This window comes from Erinaceus europaeus, chromosome 1 (genome assembly GCF_950295315.1).
Source record: "Erinaceus europaeus chromosome 1, mEriEur2.1, whole genome shotgun sequence".
In the NCBI taxonomy this organism is placed as follows: Eukaryota; Metazoa; Chordata; class Mammalia; order Eulipotyphla; family Erinaceidae; genus Erinaceus; species Erinaceus europaeus.
Genome location: NC_080162.1, coordinates 700,380 through 714,992, shown reverse-complemented (window position 1 = coordinate 714,992; position 14,613 = coordinate 700,380). Strand labels below are relative to the sequence as shown.

General features: G+C 48.2%; 1 protein-coding gene across 4 annotated transcripts in view; it reads left to right on the top strand.

Moving 5' to 3' along the window:
- Nucleotides 1–3,255: 3,255 nt before the first annotated feature.
- CSGALNACT2 (chondroitin sulfate N-acetylgalactosaminyltransferase 2) overlaps nt 3,256–14,613 on the top strand; it is a 47,529-nt gene continuing 36,171 nt past the window's right edge. The window contains exons 1-2 of one of the 4 annotated variants that reach the window (XM_060183770.1): nt 3,260–3,460; nt 10,622–10,792. The gene's annotated coding sequence lies outside the window, so the exon portion shown is untranslated. Of the gene's footprint in view, nt 3,461–10,621; nt 10,793–14,613 lie in introns of all 4 variants that reach the window. The other 3 variants (XR_009548158.1, XM_060184265.1, XM_016194762.2) reach the window with 3 other exon arrangements.

Below are 14,613 nucleotides of genomic sequence, written 5' to 3'. Positions count from 1 at the left end.
TTCTGAGGGGAAGGGAGAGTGGGGGGAGTCGTCAGAGTTGTGGCTCTGGAAGGCAGCCCCAGAGAACAGAGACGGCTTCCCAGCAGTGGAGGCTGCTTTATCGTGAGGTCTGTCAGGGAGCCTGTCTTATAAGGGCATTCTAGTGAAGCATGTTGCTTTGCCTCAGAATTCCCTTTGAAGATTCGAGTGCCCATCGCTGGATCTGAGATACCTTGCTCTCACTTTCCTGATGGTTCTTTTTCAAGTAATCAGCACTTGTTCAAGTTCAGCCTTCCTCAGAGTTGCCACTAAGGACCCCGCTCCTCCCTGTGAGGTCAGGCGATCGAGAGCGAGAGAGAGACAAGCACAAGAGCTGAGACTGGAGAGCGTCCAGGAAGCACGAGGAGGGTTCTGGGCTCTGTGCTCAGAAGCCATGGCCATGGACAGCGGCTGCCAATGCCGTGCTGTGCACCTCCCACAGGCCACACCGTCAAGACAAAGAATTCCCTCAGCCTTACTGGTGACCTCATAGCGGCATTCTTCCTAGAGACACCCCCCCCCCAACTCTTCATCTGCAATACTGCAGCCTTTAGGTTCATGATTGGTCAAAAACTTGTTTGGCTTTATATGTTAACTCTCTTTTCAGCTACCCGGCTCCAGATGCTACCGTGATACCAACCAGACTTCCCTGGACAGACGACCCCACCCATGTGTCCTGGAGCTCTGCTTCCCCAGAGCCCTGCCCCACTAGGGAGAGAGAGAGGCAGGCTGGGATCCACCTGTCAACACCCATGTTCAGCGGGGAAGCAATGACAGAAGCCAGACCTTCCACCTTCTGCATCCCACTATGACCCCGGGTCCATGCTCCCAGAGGGATAGAGAATAGGAAAGCTATCAGGGGAGGGGATGGGATACAGAGTTCTGGTGATGAGAATTGTGTGGAGTTGTACCCCTCTTATCCTATGGTTTTGTCAATGTTTCCTTTTTATAAATAAAATAAAATTAAAAAAAAAAAGAAATGGCCTGCAAGTCAGGCGGTAGGCAGCCAGTTAAGCGCAGGTAGCGCTAAGCGCAAGGGCCGGCGTGAGGATCCCGGTTCCGGATCCCAGCTCCCACCTGCAGGGGGGATCGCTTTACATACATGCAGTGAAGCAGGTCTGCAGGTGTCTGTCTTTCTCTCCCCCTCTCTGTCTTCCCCTCCTCTCTCCATTTCTCTCTGTCTTATTCAACAACGACGACATCAATAATAATAATTACAATAATAAAACAGCAGGAGCAACAAAAGGGAATAAATATCAAAAATATGGCCTGATTTTACTAAAGGTGCCCAAATAAATGGTAATTGATGATAAAATTGAAGTTCCAAGCCAAGAATAAATATCCAAGGAGCCCACTGCACAGAGCAGCGGTAAAGGTCCTGTGACAGACCACATGCTCATGGCCTGCTAGGCCGGAACATCAAATCTATGACTAGAGTCCTCATTCACTCTGGACCAGGGTGGAGGCTGGGGAGGAGGGGGAGGTGTTACAACTACAAATGTACAGAGTCGTCAAGACACGGCACGAGGAGAACTTGGGCCCCGGGGGGTGAGACATGAAGTGGGCCTGGTCCAGAGGGAGGCCCGGGCTCCTCCATGCTGCTCTCAGGCCTCGTCTGTGAACATGGCGTAGAGAGGTCCCAGAGCACACCATCGTCTAGCGAAGATGCCTCTTCATGACCTGGAATTGGTCTACCAGTGCTCGGTCACTGATGACGTGGACCAGGACCACCTGCCACCTGCCAACACTTCAGACGCCACATTGACTTCTCACGGTCCTCTCGGGGCGCACATGCTAGGGTCACACTCGTCACAGCTGGAAAAACAGACGTGCAGAGCCTCAGCTCACGGTGCTGCCAGCCAGGGCGCCCCAGTCAGGACGGCCGAGCCTGGCGGGAGTCAGAGTTGGGGAGGGGTCCGTCCTGCTCTCACTGCCTGCTGGGCTCCCCTGTAGGACGGTCACTCCCCAGGACAGGATGCTCTGGGGATGTGCACAGACTGAGTGAGTGAGTGAGTGAGTGAGTGAGTGAGTGAGTGGAAGGGCTGTCAGCTGGGGTCTTTCCATCGTCCGGTCACCAGGACTCTGTCCCTCTCCAGCAAGTCTCTGGCATATAGAAACTTGGGCCCACAGCAAGGGAGAGGCTGATGCGAGGGTGGCCGGCAGCACGGGGCTTCCCTGATGGGGCCTCCTGCAGGAACCAGCACCCCAGAGGACCCCGGAGGCCTCCAGAGCCACCGTGGGCCTTGTCGGTTGTCTTGGGTTTTGCCTCCAGGGTTATCGCGGGGGCTCAGCAGCCCTCAGGACCAATCCACTGCACCTTAAAGCCATTTCTCCTCTCCCCGTTTTATTCCACGGGACAGAGAGAAATTGAGAGAGGGGAGGGGGGAGAAGTAGATAGATAGATAGATAGATAGAGGATACATAGATAGATAGATAATAGGTAGATAGATAATAGATGAAATAATAGATAATAGGTAGATAGTGGTAGATGATAGATAATTGATAGGTAGATAGATGATAGATAAATAGATAAGATAGATGGATAGATAGATAATAGGTAGAAAGGATATGGAGAAAGACAGATGCCGGCAGACCAGCTTCACCACACAAGTTGGACCTTGGCTTTTACACCCACATTTCTATAGCAGTGCTTCCCACAGGTGGTGAAGAATTCAACTCAAGAGCCTGACCCCAGCTGGGGGCCCAGGAGGGCCATTCTGAGTGGGCGGGGCGTGGGCGTGTGTCAGCCCCGGGGGCGGGGCCTGGCTGGGTGTGGGCGGGGCGTGGGCGTGTGTCAGCCCCGGAGGCGGGGCCTGGCTGGGTGTGGGCGGGGCGTGGGCGTGTGTCAGTCCCGGGGGCGGGGCCTGGCTGGGTGTGGGCGGGGCGTGGGCATGTGTCAGCCCCGGGGGCGGGGCCTGGGTGTGGGCGGGGCGTGGGCATGTGTCAGCCCCGGAGGCGGGGCCTGGCTGGGTGTGGGCGGGATGTGAGCCTGGTCCAGTCCATTCCTGCGCAGGGCTTGTCTGGGCGTGGCTTGTCCTGGTGTGGGCGTGGTGCGGGCGGGGCTTATCCCAGGGGCGGGCCCTGTCTGGTGTGGGCGGGGTGTGCGCCTGGTCCAGTCCTGGGGCGGGGCCTGTCTGGGTGTGGGCGGGGCGTGGTGTGGTCCTGCCCTGGGGCGGGGCCTGGCCGGTTGTGGGCGGGGTTTGGGGGCTGACGCAGCCCCGGGGGCGGTTCCTGCCTGTGGGTGGGCGGGCGCGCGCCCTAGGGACCTATTTCTTCGCAGGCACCGGAAGTGGCCGCGGCTCGTTCGGCGGCAGGCGGGGCGGGCTGTGAGGGGTGGGCGCGCGCCCGAGGCGGCCTAGTTCCCTGCGCGCCGGAAGTGGCCGCTGCTGGCTCGGGGGCGCGCCCCGGGCCGGATTGTGAGGTGGAGGCTGGTCGCTGACTGGTGAGTACCCGGCCTCTGCGACGCGGCTCCTCAGGGGAGACAAGGGTCTCCTCAGGGGGAGGGCGAGGGTCTCCTCAGGGGGAGGGCGCGGGTCTCCTCAGGGGGAGGGCGCGGGTCTCCTCAGGGGGAGGGCGAGGGTCTCCTCAGGGGGAGGGCGCGGGTCTCCTCAGGGGGAGGGCGAGGGTCTCCTCAGGGGGAGGGCGAGGGTCACCTCGGGGGAGGGCGAGGGTCTCCTCAGGGGGAGGGCGAGGGTCACCTCGGGGGAGGGCGAGGGTCACCTCGGGGGAGGGCGAGGGTCTCCTCAGGGGGAGGGCGAGGGTCACCTCGGGGGAGGGCGAGGGTCACCTCGGGGGAGGGCGAGGGTCACCTCGGGGGAGGGCGAGGGTCTCCTCAGGGGGAGGGCGAGGGTCTCCTCGGGGGAGGGCGAGGGTCACCTCGGGGGAGGGCGAGGGTCTCCTCGGGGACGGGCTGGGCGTCTCCTCAGGGGCGGCCGCAGGTCTCCTCAGGTGGCGGGCTGGGGGTCTCCGCGTAGGCGGCCATGGGTCTCCTCAGCGGTGCCCTGGGGTGCTGTGCGGATTCTGCCTGTCTCTCGTTAGGGACTAACATTCCTCAGCATGGCCAAGGAGGCAGGTCTGTGAGTCCCTGGGGACGCTCGGGCGGCTGTCAGTCTGTCCGGCTGTCATTGGCACTGCCACTTACTCTGGACTACTGATCTGCTTCCTGAATCCCCTCACCACTCCCGCGTGGCCTCCTTGCCTTCTCCCTCCCCCTTCCTCTCCCATTCTTCTTCCTCCCCTTCTCTCCTTCCTCCCCGTTCTCTCCTTCTTCCCCCCTTCTTCTCTTTCCTTCTCCCTTCTTCCTCCCCTTCTCTCCTTCCTCCCCCCTTCTCCTTCCTCCCCCTTTTCTCCTTCCTCCCCCCTTCTCTCTTTCCTCCCCCCTTCTCCTTCCTTCCCCTCTCTCTCCCCTCCTCTCCCTGGCCCTACTGAAGTCGGGGTTCCCAGCCCCCTGACTGTCTCTGACATTTCTCCCCCTGGCAGCCTCGACCAAATTCTTTTGGGGGAGCAGAAGGTGGCATTCTGGTTTGTGTTTTACATTGACATCTTCCACGGCATGATACTGGGTAGAGACAGAGAGATTAGAGGGGAGATAGAGCGACAGAGAGACACCTGCAGCCCTGCTTCACCACTCATGAGCTTCCCCCTGCAGGTGGGTGGGGACCAGGGGCTTGAACCTGGGGCCGTGCACTCTACCAGGTGCGCCACTGCCTGGCCCTGAAGGTCTGGCTTCTGCCATTGCTTCTCCGCTGGATGTGGGTGTTGGCAGGTGCATCCACCCCCCAGCCTGTCTCTGACCCGTTGGGAGGCCTCTGCCCGGGAGGTCAGGGTGGTGTCGTGGCAGCGTCTGCAGCTCAGTGGCAGGTGTCAGCTTTGCGGCTGCGGCCTCGCTGGACCCCTTGTTGGCTGGGCGAGTGGGCGCAGCACCTTGGCCGCCCTGCTCTCACGCCTCGGCCTGGGCCTGGGGGGCATGGCTGGGGGCACAGCTGGCGAGTCTGCTTCTTGGGTTCCGTGTGTCCTTACAACAGTGGCCACCTGGTTGAGCTCGCACATCACAGGGTGCAAGGACACGGGTTCAAGCCCCCAGCCCCCACCTGCAGGGGGGAAAACCCTCGAGTGGTGAAACTGGCTACAGGTGTCTCTAGCTCTCCCTCCTCTCTGCTTCTCTATCCAACATAAACAGAAACACTGAAAGCCTGGGAGCTTGGGGGCAGCAGGAAACCGAGGCACTGGCACCCCAGCCGTGGCCCAGGTGCGTTCCCAACCACCCTGACCTGAAGAGCGGCAGCAGGTGGTGGCTCCAGAGCACCTGCCTGACCAGCCCACAGCTACTGGCAAGTGGCTGGGTGGTCGCATTTCCTCCTGTTTGTTGCCACGCAGAGCCCCTGACAAGTGCAGGATTCTCCGTGGCGCGTCAGTGTGGCTTTCTGCCCCTTGGCACCAAGTCATGGCAGCTGACCACCTCCATCAGCCCAGGAGCTTCCCACAGCACCTGCCCAGCCACTTTATCCCCACCTCTAGTCATCTCTTAGTGTTGTCTGCTTGGGGGCTCAGGTTACTGGAGTCACTCGGTATATGAGACCCCCCCATCGTGTGTCAGTAATTCATTCTTTTTTATGGCTGTGTGATATTCCATTGGAAGATTATCATCAGTTGCTGTAGAATGACTTTGGTTGTGTAACCTAGTCGTGTAGTAGGCTGCCCTGTCTACATTAGCATAAGTGGATCTGTGACACTCACACAACAGATCTGATGGTGCGTCCTTGGAGTGTACCGAGGCTTGACTACTCTCTTATTAATGCGTATTTATATCTTGGTAAACCTCTGTGCCCATGCCTGTCACTGTTGGGATATCTGAGTCGCAAAGTAGGTGGACAATTACTTGCTAACCAACATGGAGTTTTCCCTTTTCAAGAAGTAGATTAAAGAGCCAGCAGGAGAGTGCCTTTGTGACACTTGATTCTCTCTTATTGCATAAAAAAGAGATTTATTACTTTAATTCTCAGGGCATTAAATATCGGTTTAAACACATGTTTAGCAATTATGATTTCATTACTATATTTTTACCTACTCCCTGGACTATATACCTGTGACATTTTGTGTGTGTGTGGTGCTGGTGCCTCACACATGCCCAGTTTCACTGCTCCTGGGACCTAAAAGAGAAGAGAAACTACAGCACCAGAGCTTCCCCCTTGTGATCTGGTACTCCTATGTGGTGCTAGAGCTCAAGCGTGGGCCCCATGCATGATAAGGCACATGCCTACCCACTGAGATATCTCTCCAGCCATTTATGACAGCCATCTAGACTGTCACTAGACTGTTACTGCACAGTTAGACCTGACCAAGATCTTTCTCTAATGCTTATTGTATAATACTTACACAAGAACTGTGTTGCTCAAGGTAGTAGTTGTTAGGGGAAATGAAACAGTAAAAAAAATAACTAAAAATGGATTAAAGGGTCATAGGACTACCCTTCAAAGGAACTCATATTGTCATGTCATACCAGTACTAGGTATAAGTGTGAGCCTGAATTGTGTGGTTAGTTACAAATGTGAATTTACTCCAGCAGTACAATAGTCTCCTCATACTGAAATAGTAAATTTATAATGGGTCAGAAAACAAACATTGCTCAGTATTTGTGGAAAATTAGTAACATGTAAGAGATGTTCTGGGGGTCGGGTGGTAGCGTAGCAGGTTAAGCACGCGTGGCACAAAGCGCAAGGACCGGCGTAAGGATCCCAGTTCGAGCCCCTGGCTCCGCACCTGCAGGGGAGTTGCTTCACAGGCGGTGAAGCAGGTCTGCAGGTGTCTGTCTTTCTCTCCCTTTCTCTGTCTTCCCCTCCTCTCTCCATTTCTCTGTCCTGTCCAACAACAATGATATCAATAACAGCAATAATAACTACAAATAACTACAACGCTAAAACCAGGGCAACAAAAGGGGAAAAATGGCCTACAGGAGCAGTGGATTCATGGTGCAGGCACTGAGCCCCATCAATAACCCCGGAGGCAAAAAAAAAAAAAAAATGTTCTAAGCTGAAAAAATACACATTACCAACTAAAGTGTTGGATATATGTTAGAAACAGACCAAAGGAAAAAATCAGAATCAGTATTTGTGTGCTCTAATTAGGGGGGATGGCAGGCATACTAAGCATATCCAGGCTGCCCTGAAGAAAAGCAGTCAGGTCGTGTTTATTACAACTTAGAAAGTAAGAGAGCCAGGCCTTGGTGGTGAGGCGCCTGCTTGAGCACACATACTGCCATGTGCGAGGACCACAGCTCAGCCCCCCAGTCCCTGCAACCTGCAGGAAGGAAGCTTCACAAGCACTGAAGCAATTGCTGCAACTGTCACTTTTTCTGTCTCCCTATCTTCCCCACCCCCTCAAATTCCCTCTCTCCTGTGAAAGGGTAAAGGGAGGTAGGGGAAAATACTCACCAGAAGTGTTGGGTTCATTATGCAGGCATCAGCCCCAGCAGTGATGAAAGAAGGAAAGAATGAGAGAGAGAAAGAAAGGAAGAAAAGGAAAAGAACAAGTGAGTCAGTGAGCAGCTCACCTGGGAAAGTGCCTGCTTGCCATGCATGTGACCAGATTCAAGCTGCTCTCACACCCTGGGGGAAGCTGGTGCTGTGGCGTTTCTCCCTCGGGTCTAGTACTTTCTATCTGAAAAAGCTGGCCCAAGGCAGTGAGGCCCCAGTGACGACAAAACTATGCGAGAAAAGCAGAGTTGGGAAATCTATTGGCAATAGATCTGGAAAGTCAATGCACATGTAATTGGGAGTTCCAGGAGGGAAGAGAAATTGAAAAGGGGGAAATGACCACAGAGGCAACAAGTCACAAGGCTGGGTGTCATCAGATGAAAGATATTTTAGTTAGAAGACAGTGCTGGCAAGTAGAAGTCAACCCTTCCCTTGGTGTCTGGGCTCTCTCTTTTTTTAAATATATGTTATTTATTTTGGATAAAGACAAATTAAGAGGGGATAGGGTAGATAGTGAGACACCCGCAGCACTGCTTCACTCCCCCGCCCCCACCCCCTCAGGTGGGGACTGGGAGCTTGAACCCCAGTCCTTGTGCACTGTGATGTGAGCTTCGTTCCTTTATCTGTGTAGGGGACATGAGTATCCCTTTTTAGAGAGCTTGTGGAGAGATGTGAGAGGTGGAATGTCGCTCCTGGTCTCCATTTTCCTTCGCTCACATCTGAAGCAGATACCAGGTTTCGTGTTCCTACTTTAAGTAGAATGGAAGCAGTTAAAACATTGTGCCAGGGAAATGAGGCAAAAAACATCAGGGTGATTGTATGAGTCCAAGTATATATATTTACTAATAGATTAGACATACTGAGTCTTAATTTTGAAAAGCACTCCAGTGACCTGCAAGGTGGCACAGTGGGTAAAGCATTGGACTCTCAAGTATGAGGTCCTGAGTTCAGTCCTTGGCATTGCATATGCCAGAGAGATGCTTTGGTGTTTTCCCTCCCTCCCCCTCCCTTCTTCTCCTCTTCCTCATAAATAACAAAGCAAAGCAATAATAATGATAATCATAATCATATAGACTTTCTTACTATGTTCTATGAAGTTTATGAACTTCATGGATAAATATCCAATATCATATGCTCCCAAAGAGAAGCATATGACTACCTATAAAGAAATGGAAATCAGAGTTAACTATTAGACTTCTGACCTGGGGCATGGGATGTTAAATACTAGTGGAGCCATGCATAAAAACAGCTGTAAGAGGGCCAGGCAGTGGCACACCCAGTTCGTGCACATTGCAGTATGCAAGGCCTCAGGTTCAAGTCCCATTCCTCACCTGCAGGGGAGAAGCTTCATGAGTGGTGAGAAAGTGCTGCAGGTGTCTCTCTATCTCCTCCTCCCCCTCACTTTCTCTCGTCTCTATCCAAAATAAATTTAAAAGCATTAAAAAAACAATGTTCTTAGGACATTTTGAACTCATAATCACATCCCTAATCCAATTTTCCTACAGAATGGGCACAAAGTAATGAAAATTAGTTTTTAAAAGATATGGAATATTATTCAAGAAGCAATAAATGGCAACAAAAACAATAACCTTATCTCTCAGTTACAAGGCATTGATAAATGTAGTTAAGAGATTCAACACATGAAAAACAAGATCAGAAGAGAAAACACAAGCAGAACCTGAACTGGAGTTGGTGTATTGCACCAAAGTAAAAGACTCTGGGGTGGGGGTGGGGGGAATACAGGTCCATGAAGGATGACAGAGGACCTTGTAGGGGTTGTATTGTTATGTGGAAAACTGAGAAATGTTATGCATGTGCAAACTCTTGTATTTACTGTTGAATGTAAAACATTAATTCCCCGATAATGAAACTTAAAAAAGAGAGATTCGACACAATACTTAGTAAAGATACAGTCTTTTAGAAATATATTTATTTATTGGATAGAGACAGTCATAAATTGAGAGGAGAGGGGAAGATAGAGAGGGAGAGACACCTGCAGCCCTGCTCCACCACTTTTGAAGCTTTCCTCCTGCAAGTGGGAAGGATATAGTCTTAAAGTATACAATCTGGGACAAAAATCTAGTGTGAATTTAAAGTTGGTTGGGAATTTGGAAAATAAGGAAATTGTTGGGAGGCTTATCCTGAGCAAGGGGCAAGCTACAGCTGTTGACCAGTTACTTGGTGAAAGCAACACTTCAAGGAAATTTAACCTACAGTTAGTTCCATTTCCAGAAATTTATCTAATAGAGGACTTCAGATATGTGAGAAATCAGGTGTGTTTCGGGCTATTTATGCTGGATTGTTCAGTAGTGCTAGTAATTTTGAAAACACACAAAGTGTGGAGAGTGGAACTAGACCTCTGGGATAGAAGGCAGAGAGAGGGCTCACTGTATTGTATATTTCCCTATATTTTGGTTAACATTTGTATCATTTGTGTTTATTTTATGGAATTTTCAAAGAAGAAAAAAAAAGTGTAAAGAAACAAAAACCTAAGCTGCCACATTTGACTGAACAACTATTTCAATGTCTTTGGCCTAAGAGTGACTTTGACATTTTCAAAGTGTTTGAAAATAAATATGAATAGTACTTTGCTCCATGAAAATATAAAGACGGGGAGCTGGTACAGCTGTTTACACAACAGACTTTCATGCCTGAGGTTCTGAGGTCCCAGGTTCAATCCCATGTCCCACCATAAGCTAGAGCTGAACAGTGCTCTGATTTTAAAAATGAAATAGTCACAACTATATGCAGCTCAGATTTCATTGCCCATTGGGACCCAGCTATGCTCATTCAATTGCGTGTAGCTGCCTACATGCGCGGCTGTTGTGATGTTCACTCTGTGACCCTTTAGCTAAAGCGTTTGCCAACCGCCACTTGTGTATGCAGGAAATTTACTGATGAAAAAGCGGCATCTCAGATCAAAGACGTGAACGTGGGATGATTACTAGATGGGAAGAATCGGCTATTTGTGGAAGGAATTTTTCTGTTAGGATGGTTTCCAATAGGAAAGCTGAAATCAAGAAGTCATCGAGGGTGGACTGATAGCTCTGACTCCACTAACAAGAGTAAAACAAGCCTCCATGTCCTGGGAAGTAATGCCAGACACTTACTGAGCCTTTCCTACTTGTCAGGTTTCACTCAGCTCTTCTGGGAGCATTTAGAGTTGGTTCTGTGATTATCCCCATCGGACAGATTCGAAAAGTAAAACTGATGGAGATGGTGGTAAGGAGCTGCAGAGTGGTGGAGTAGAACAGCCAGCAAGCCACGCCCAGGAAGTGTGAGCTGTTTAGGCCGTTTCGCAGGTATGTGGCACGTGCGTCTGTCTTCCTTACTCCTTTGAAGCATTCTGTTTCCCATGTCTGCAATTCACTTTCTCCTATTGATGGGCTGGAATTGCTTTCATTTTTTATTTTGCTACTGCTTGTAGCACTAGCAAACACCTTGTGATGTGATTTTGTATACAAATCTGAATAGTTCTGTAGAATGGAACCTTACAAGTGCGGTCACAAATTGGTCAGCCCATAAGCATATTTACCCTCCAAAAAAAAAAAAAAGCATGTGTGTTTTTCCTTTTTCCTTTCTTCTATTTATTTTTATTTTTTATTTTTAAATGCATGCCTGTGCCTGAACCAACTTCTGGGCCCCTTGGTTTGTCTTTAATCAAAGGAAATGCACATCTGGAAAGAACAGCCATGCGAGCAACTACCTTACAGTAGGCTGGAGGTGTTAACTATCACAGCCAAGCAGCTACTGCGCTTGACTCTGGGTTGTTTTGATTATGCCACAGGCTGCCTTGGACACATTGTTTTCCTGCTTTACCTGTAATGTTCAGAGAATTACTCCTTTTTGTCTTGTTGAAATCCAGTTACCATGAGTAGGTGTTTTTTTTTTTTCTTATGGAAATATTTGTCAGAAAGACCCATCTAGTATTACTTGTTTTTAGTACCCAACACAGTGTCTGTCTTTAGTCAAGGAGTTCTTGGGGCAGTTGTACAAAAGTCTTGTACTTCAATTGTTAAAATTATCCTTACACATTTTACTCTTGTGTATAAATGGAGTTATTTCTTAATTTCATGTTCATTGCTGGTATATAGAAATGCATTTGACTTTTTAAAACCTATTTTGGATAGAGATAAATTGAGAGGGAAAGGAGAGAGAGAGGGAGAGACTCCACTTACGAAGTTTCCTCCTTACACGTGGGGACTGGGGGCTTGAACCAGGGTCCTTGTGCATTGTAATGTGTGTGCTCAACAAGATGCCATACCAGACCATGCAGCCCCTTGCAATTGACTTTTTTTTTTTTGCCTCCGGGGTTATGGCTCCATGCCTATACTATGAATACATTGCTCCTGGAGGCCATTTTTTCCATCTTGTTGCCTTTGTTGTTTTGTTGTTGTTGTTGTTAGATAGGACAGAGAGAAATCAAGAGAGAGGGAGAGAAAGACAGACACCTGCAGACCTGCTTCACCGCTTCCGAAGCGACCACCCTACAGGTGGAGAGCCAGGGGCTCAAACCGGGATCTTTGCTCCGGTCCTTGTGCTTCACACCTGTGCAACGTGCTTAAACCCGCTGTCCTACCACCCAACCCCCTGCAATTGGCTTTTGTACATTGGTCTTTTATCCTCAGCCTGACTGAACTCCTTTATTGGATATAACAGATTTTGGTGAATTCCTGGGATTTTATAACTACACAATCACTTCATCTGAAAATAGATGTTGTTTATTTTTCCTTTCCAAGCTAGATGTCATGTTTTATTTTCTTGTCAGATTGCCCTGACTAGAACCATCTCCAGTAAATGTTAAGTAGTACAGAGTACTACTTAATGATGAGAGTAAGCATATTGTTTTTTCCTGATTTTAGGGACAATGCATATTGTCTTTGACCCTTTAAGTGAAGTTAGTTATTGGGCTTTCTTGTATGCCTCTTAGTGAGTTGATGAAGTTCCTTTCTATCTTGAGTTTGTAGTGTGGTTTTATCCAGAAGGGGTATTGAGTTTTGTCAAATGCATTTTCTGTCTACTGAGAGATTTATGTAGTGTTTGTCCTTTACTGACATGATATACTGTATTAATTGATTTTCAGGTGATAAATCAGTTTCTCATACTAAGGATAAAGCTTACTTGGCTTTAGTGTATGATTATTTTTTTGTGTTGGCGAATTCCATATGTAACTATTTTGGTGAGGATTTTTGTGTCTATATTCATGAAGAATATTGGTCTGTAGTTTTCTCTTAATGCCTTTATTTGGACCTCACAAAAATGAGTCAGGAAGTATATTTTGTAAGAGTTTATGAAGAGTTACTGTTAATTTTTATAAATTCTTGGGGAAACTCACTAGTGGAACAATCTGAACCTGGACTTTTCTTTGCGGGTAGTTTTTTGATTACTAATTAAGTCTTACTATAGTTCTGTTCATATTTATTCTATCAGTTTTAATACTTTGTGACTTTCTAGGAACTTTATCCTATGTTTAGTTATATAGTAAAAGAATTTTAGCAACAGAAATCTCGTAATTATCCATGTAGTTAACATTTCTAATATAGATCCATATTTTTAAAGATATTTTTATTTATATATTATTGAATAGAGACAGAGAGAAATTGAGAGGGGAGAGGAAGATAGAGAGGAAGAGACAGAGACACCCTGCTTCACCACTTGCGAAGCTTTACTCCTGCAGGTGGGGCCCAGGGGCTTAGGTCCTTGAGCACTGTGATGTGTGCACTCAACCAGTCGTGCCACAGCCTGGCCCCAGATCCATATTTTCATCTGGCGGCATCTTCTTTCTGTCTAAAGTTCTTGTGTTGAGGGTGGTGATTAATTCTTTCAGGCTTTTAATTTCTAAAGAAGTATTTTGCCTTTCTCCTTGAAAGATATTTTTCCTGTCTTGAAAGTTGGCATGTTCCCTTTTGGTTCTTTAAAAATATTGCTCAAGGGCCTGTGGCGCACCTGGTTGAGTGTGCATGTTATAATGTACAAGGATCCTGGTTCAAGCCTCTAGACCCCACCTGCAAGGGAAAGCTTCACAAAGAGTAAAGCAGTGCTGTAGGTACCTCCCTTTCTCTCTTTATCTATCTCTGCATTCTCTCTTAGTTTCTCTTTGTCTCTATTCAAAATAAATAAATAAAATGAGTATTGAAAGTGAAGAGTTCTTCCAATGTTATGTGTGTATATATATGTGTGTTATTTCCACTGTCTTTGTGTTTCTTGTATATGATACGTGTTTTTCTTCTGACCACTTCCCATATTTTATGTTTATCATAGGACTTGAGCAATTGGATTAATCATGTGTTTTAGTTCTCTTTTTAAAAAAGATTTTTAAAACTATATCTTAATTTACTTATTTAATAGAAACAGCCAAAAATTGAGAGGAAAGGGAGATAGGGAGAGAGAGACAGACAGACAGACAGACAGTCAGACAACTGCAGCCCTGCTTCACCACTCACAAAGCTTTCTCCCTTCAGGTAGGAACTGGGGACTCGAGCCCAGGTCTTTATACATTGTGCGCTCAACCAGGTGTGCCACCACCTGGCCCCATGTTGTGGTTTCCTTTATGTTTCTTTTCCTGAGCTTTGGGGATCTATATATTGACGGTTTTTATCAATTTGGAAAATTGTTAGCTTATTTCTTTAAATATTTCTTCTAGCACTCTTCCTCCTTGGGGATCCCAACTGCACACTGGCTAAGCTGTTTGAATTTGCCAGCTGACTGGGTGCTCTGTTCATATTTCTCAGTCTTCCTCTATAGTTTGCACATTCTCTATTATTATGTCTTCATTGTGTTCTGAAATGCGGTGTCTGCTGTTACACTGTCTAGTGAATTCTTCATCTGAGACACTGACACTCTTCTCACCTGAAGTTCGTTTTGAATCTTCATGTTGCCTAGTTCCTGCATGAGAATTTTTTTAATCATTATAATGACTGTTTTAATGCTATTTTCTTAATTCCAACATCTGTGTCAGCTATAGGCATGTCTCAGTCATTGATTAAATTTTCTCACTATGTACTGAATTTTCATTGTCTTCGATTGTAGTTGTTTGGATGTTAGGCATTCTGATTTCTATTATGCTGGTATTATTATGTAAGTATGAACATAGGGATATGAGAGGGTCGCAGGAGTTGTGGAG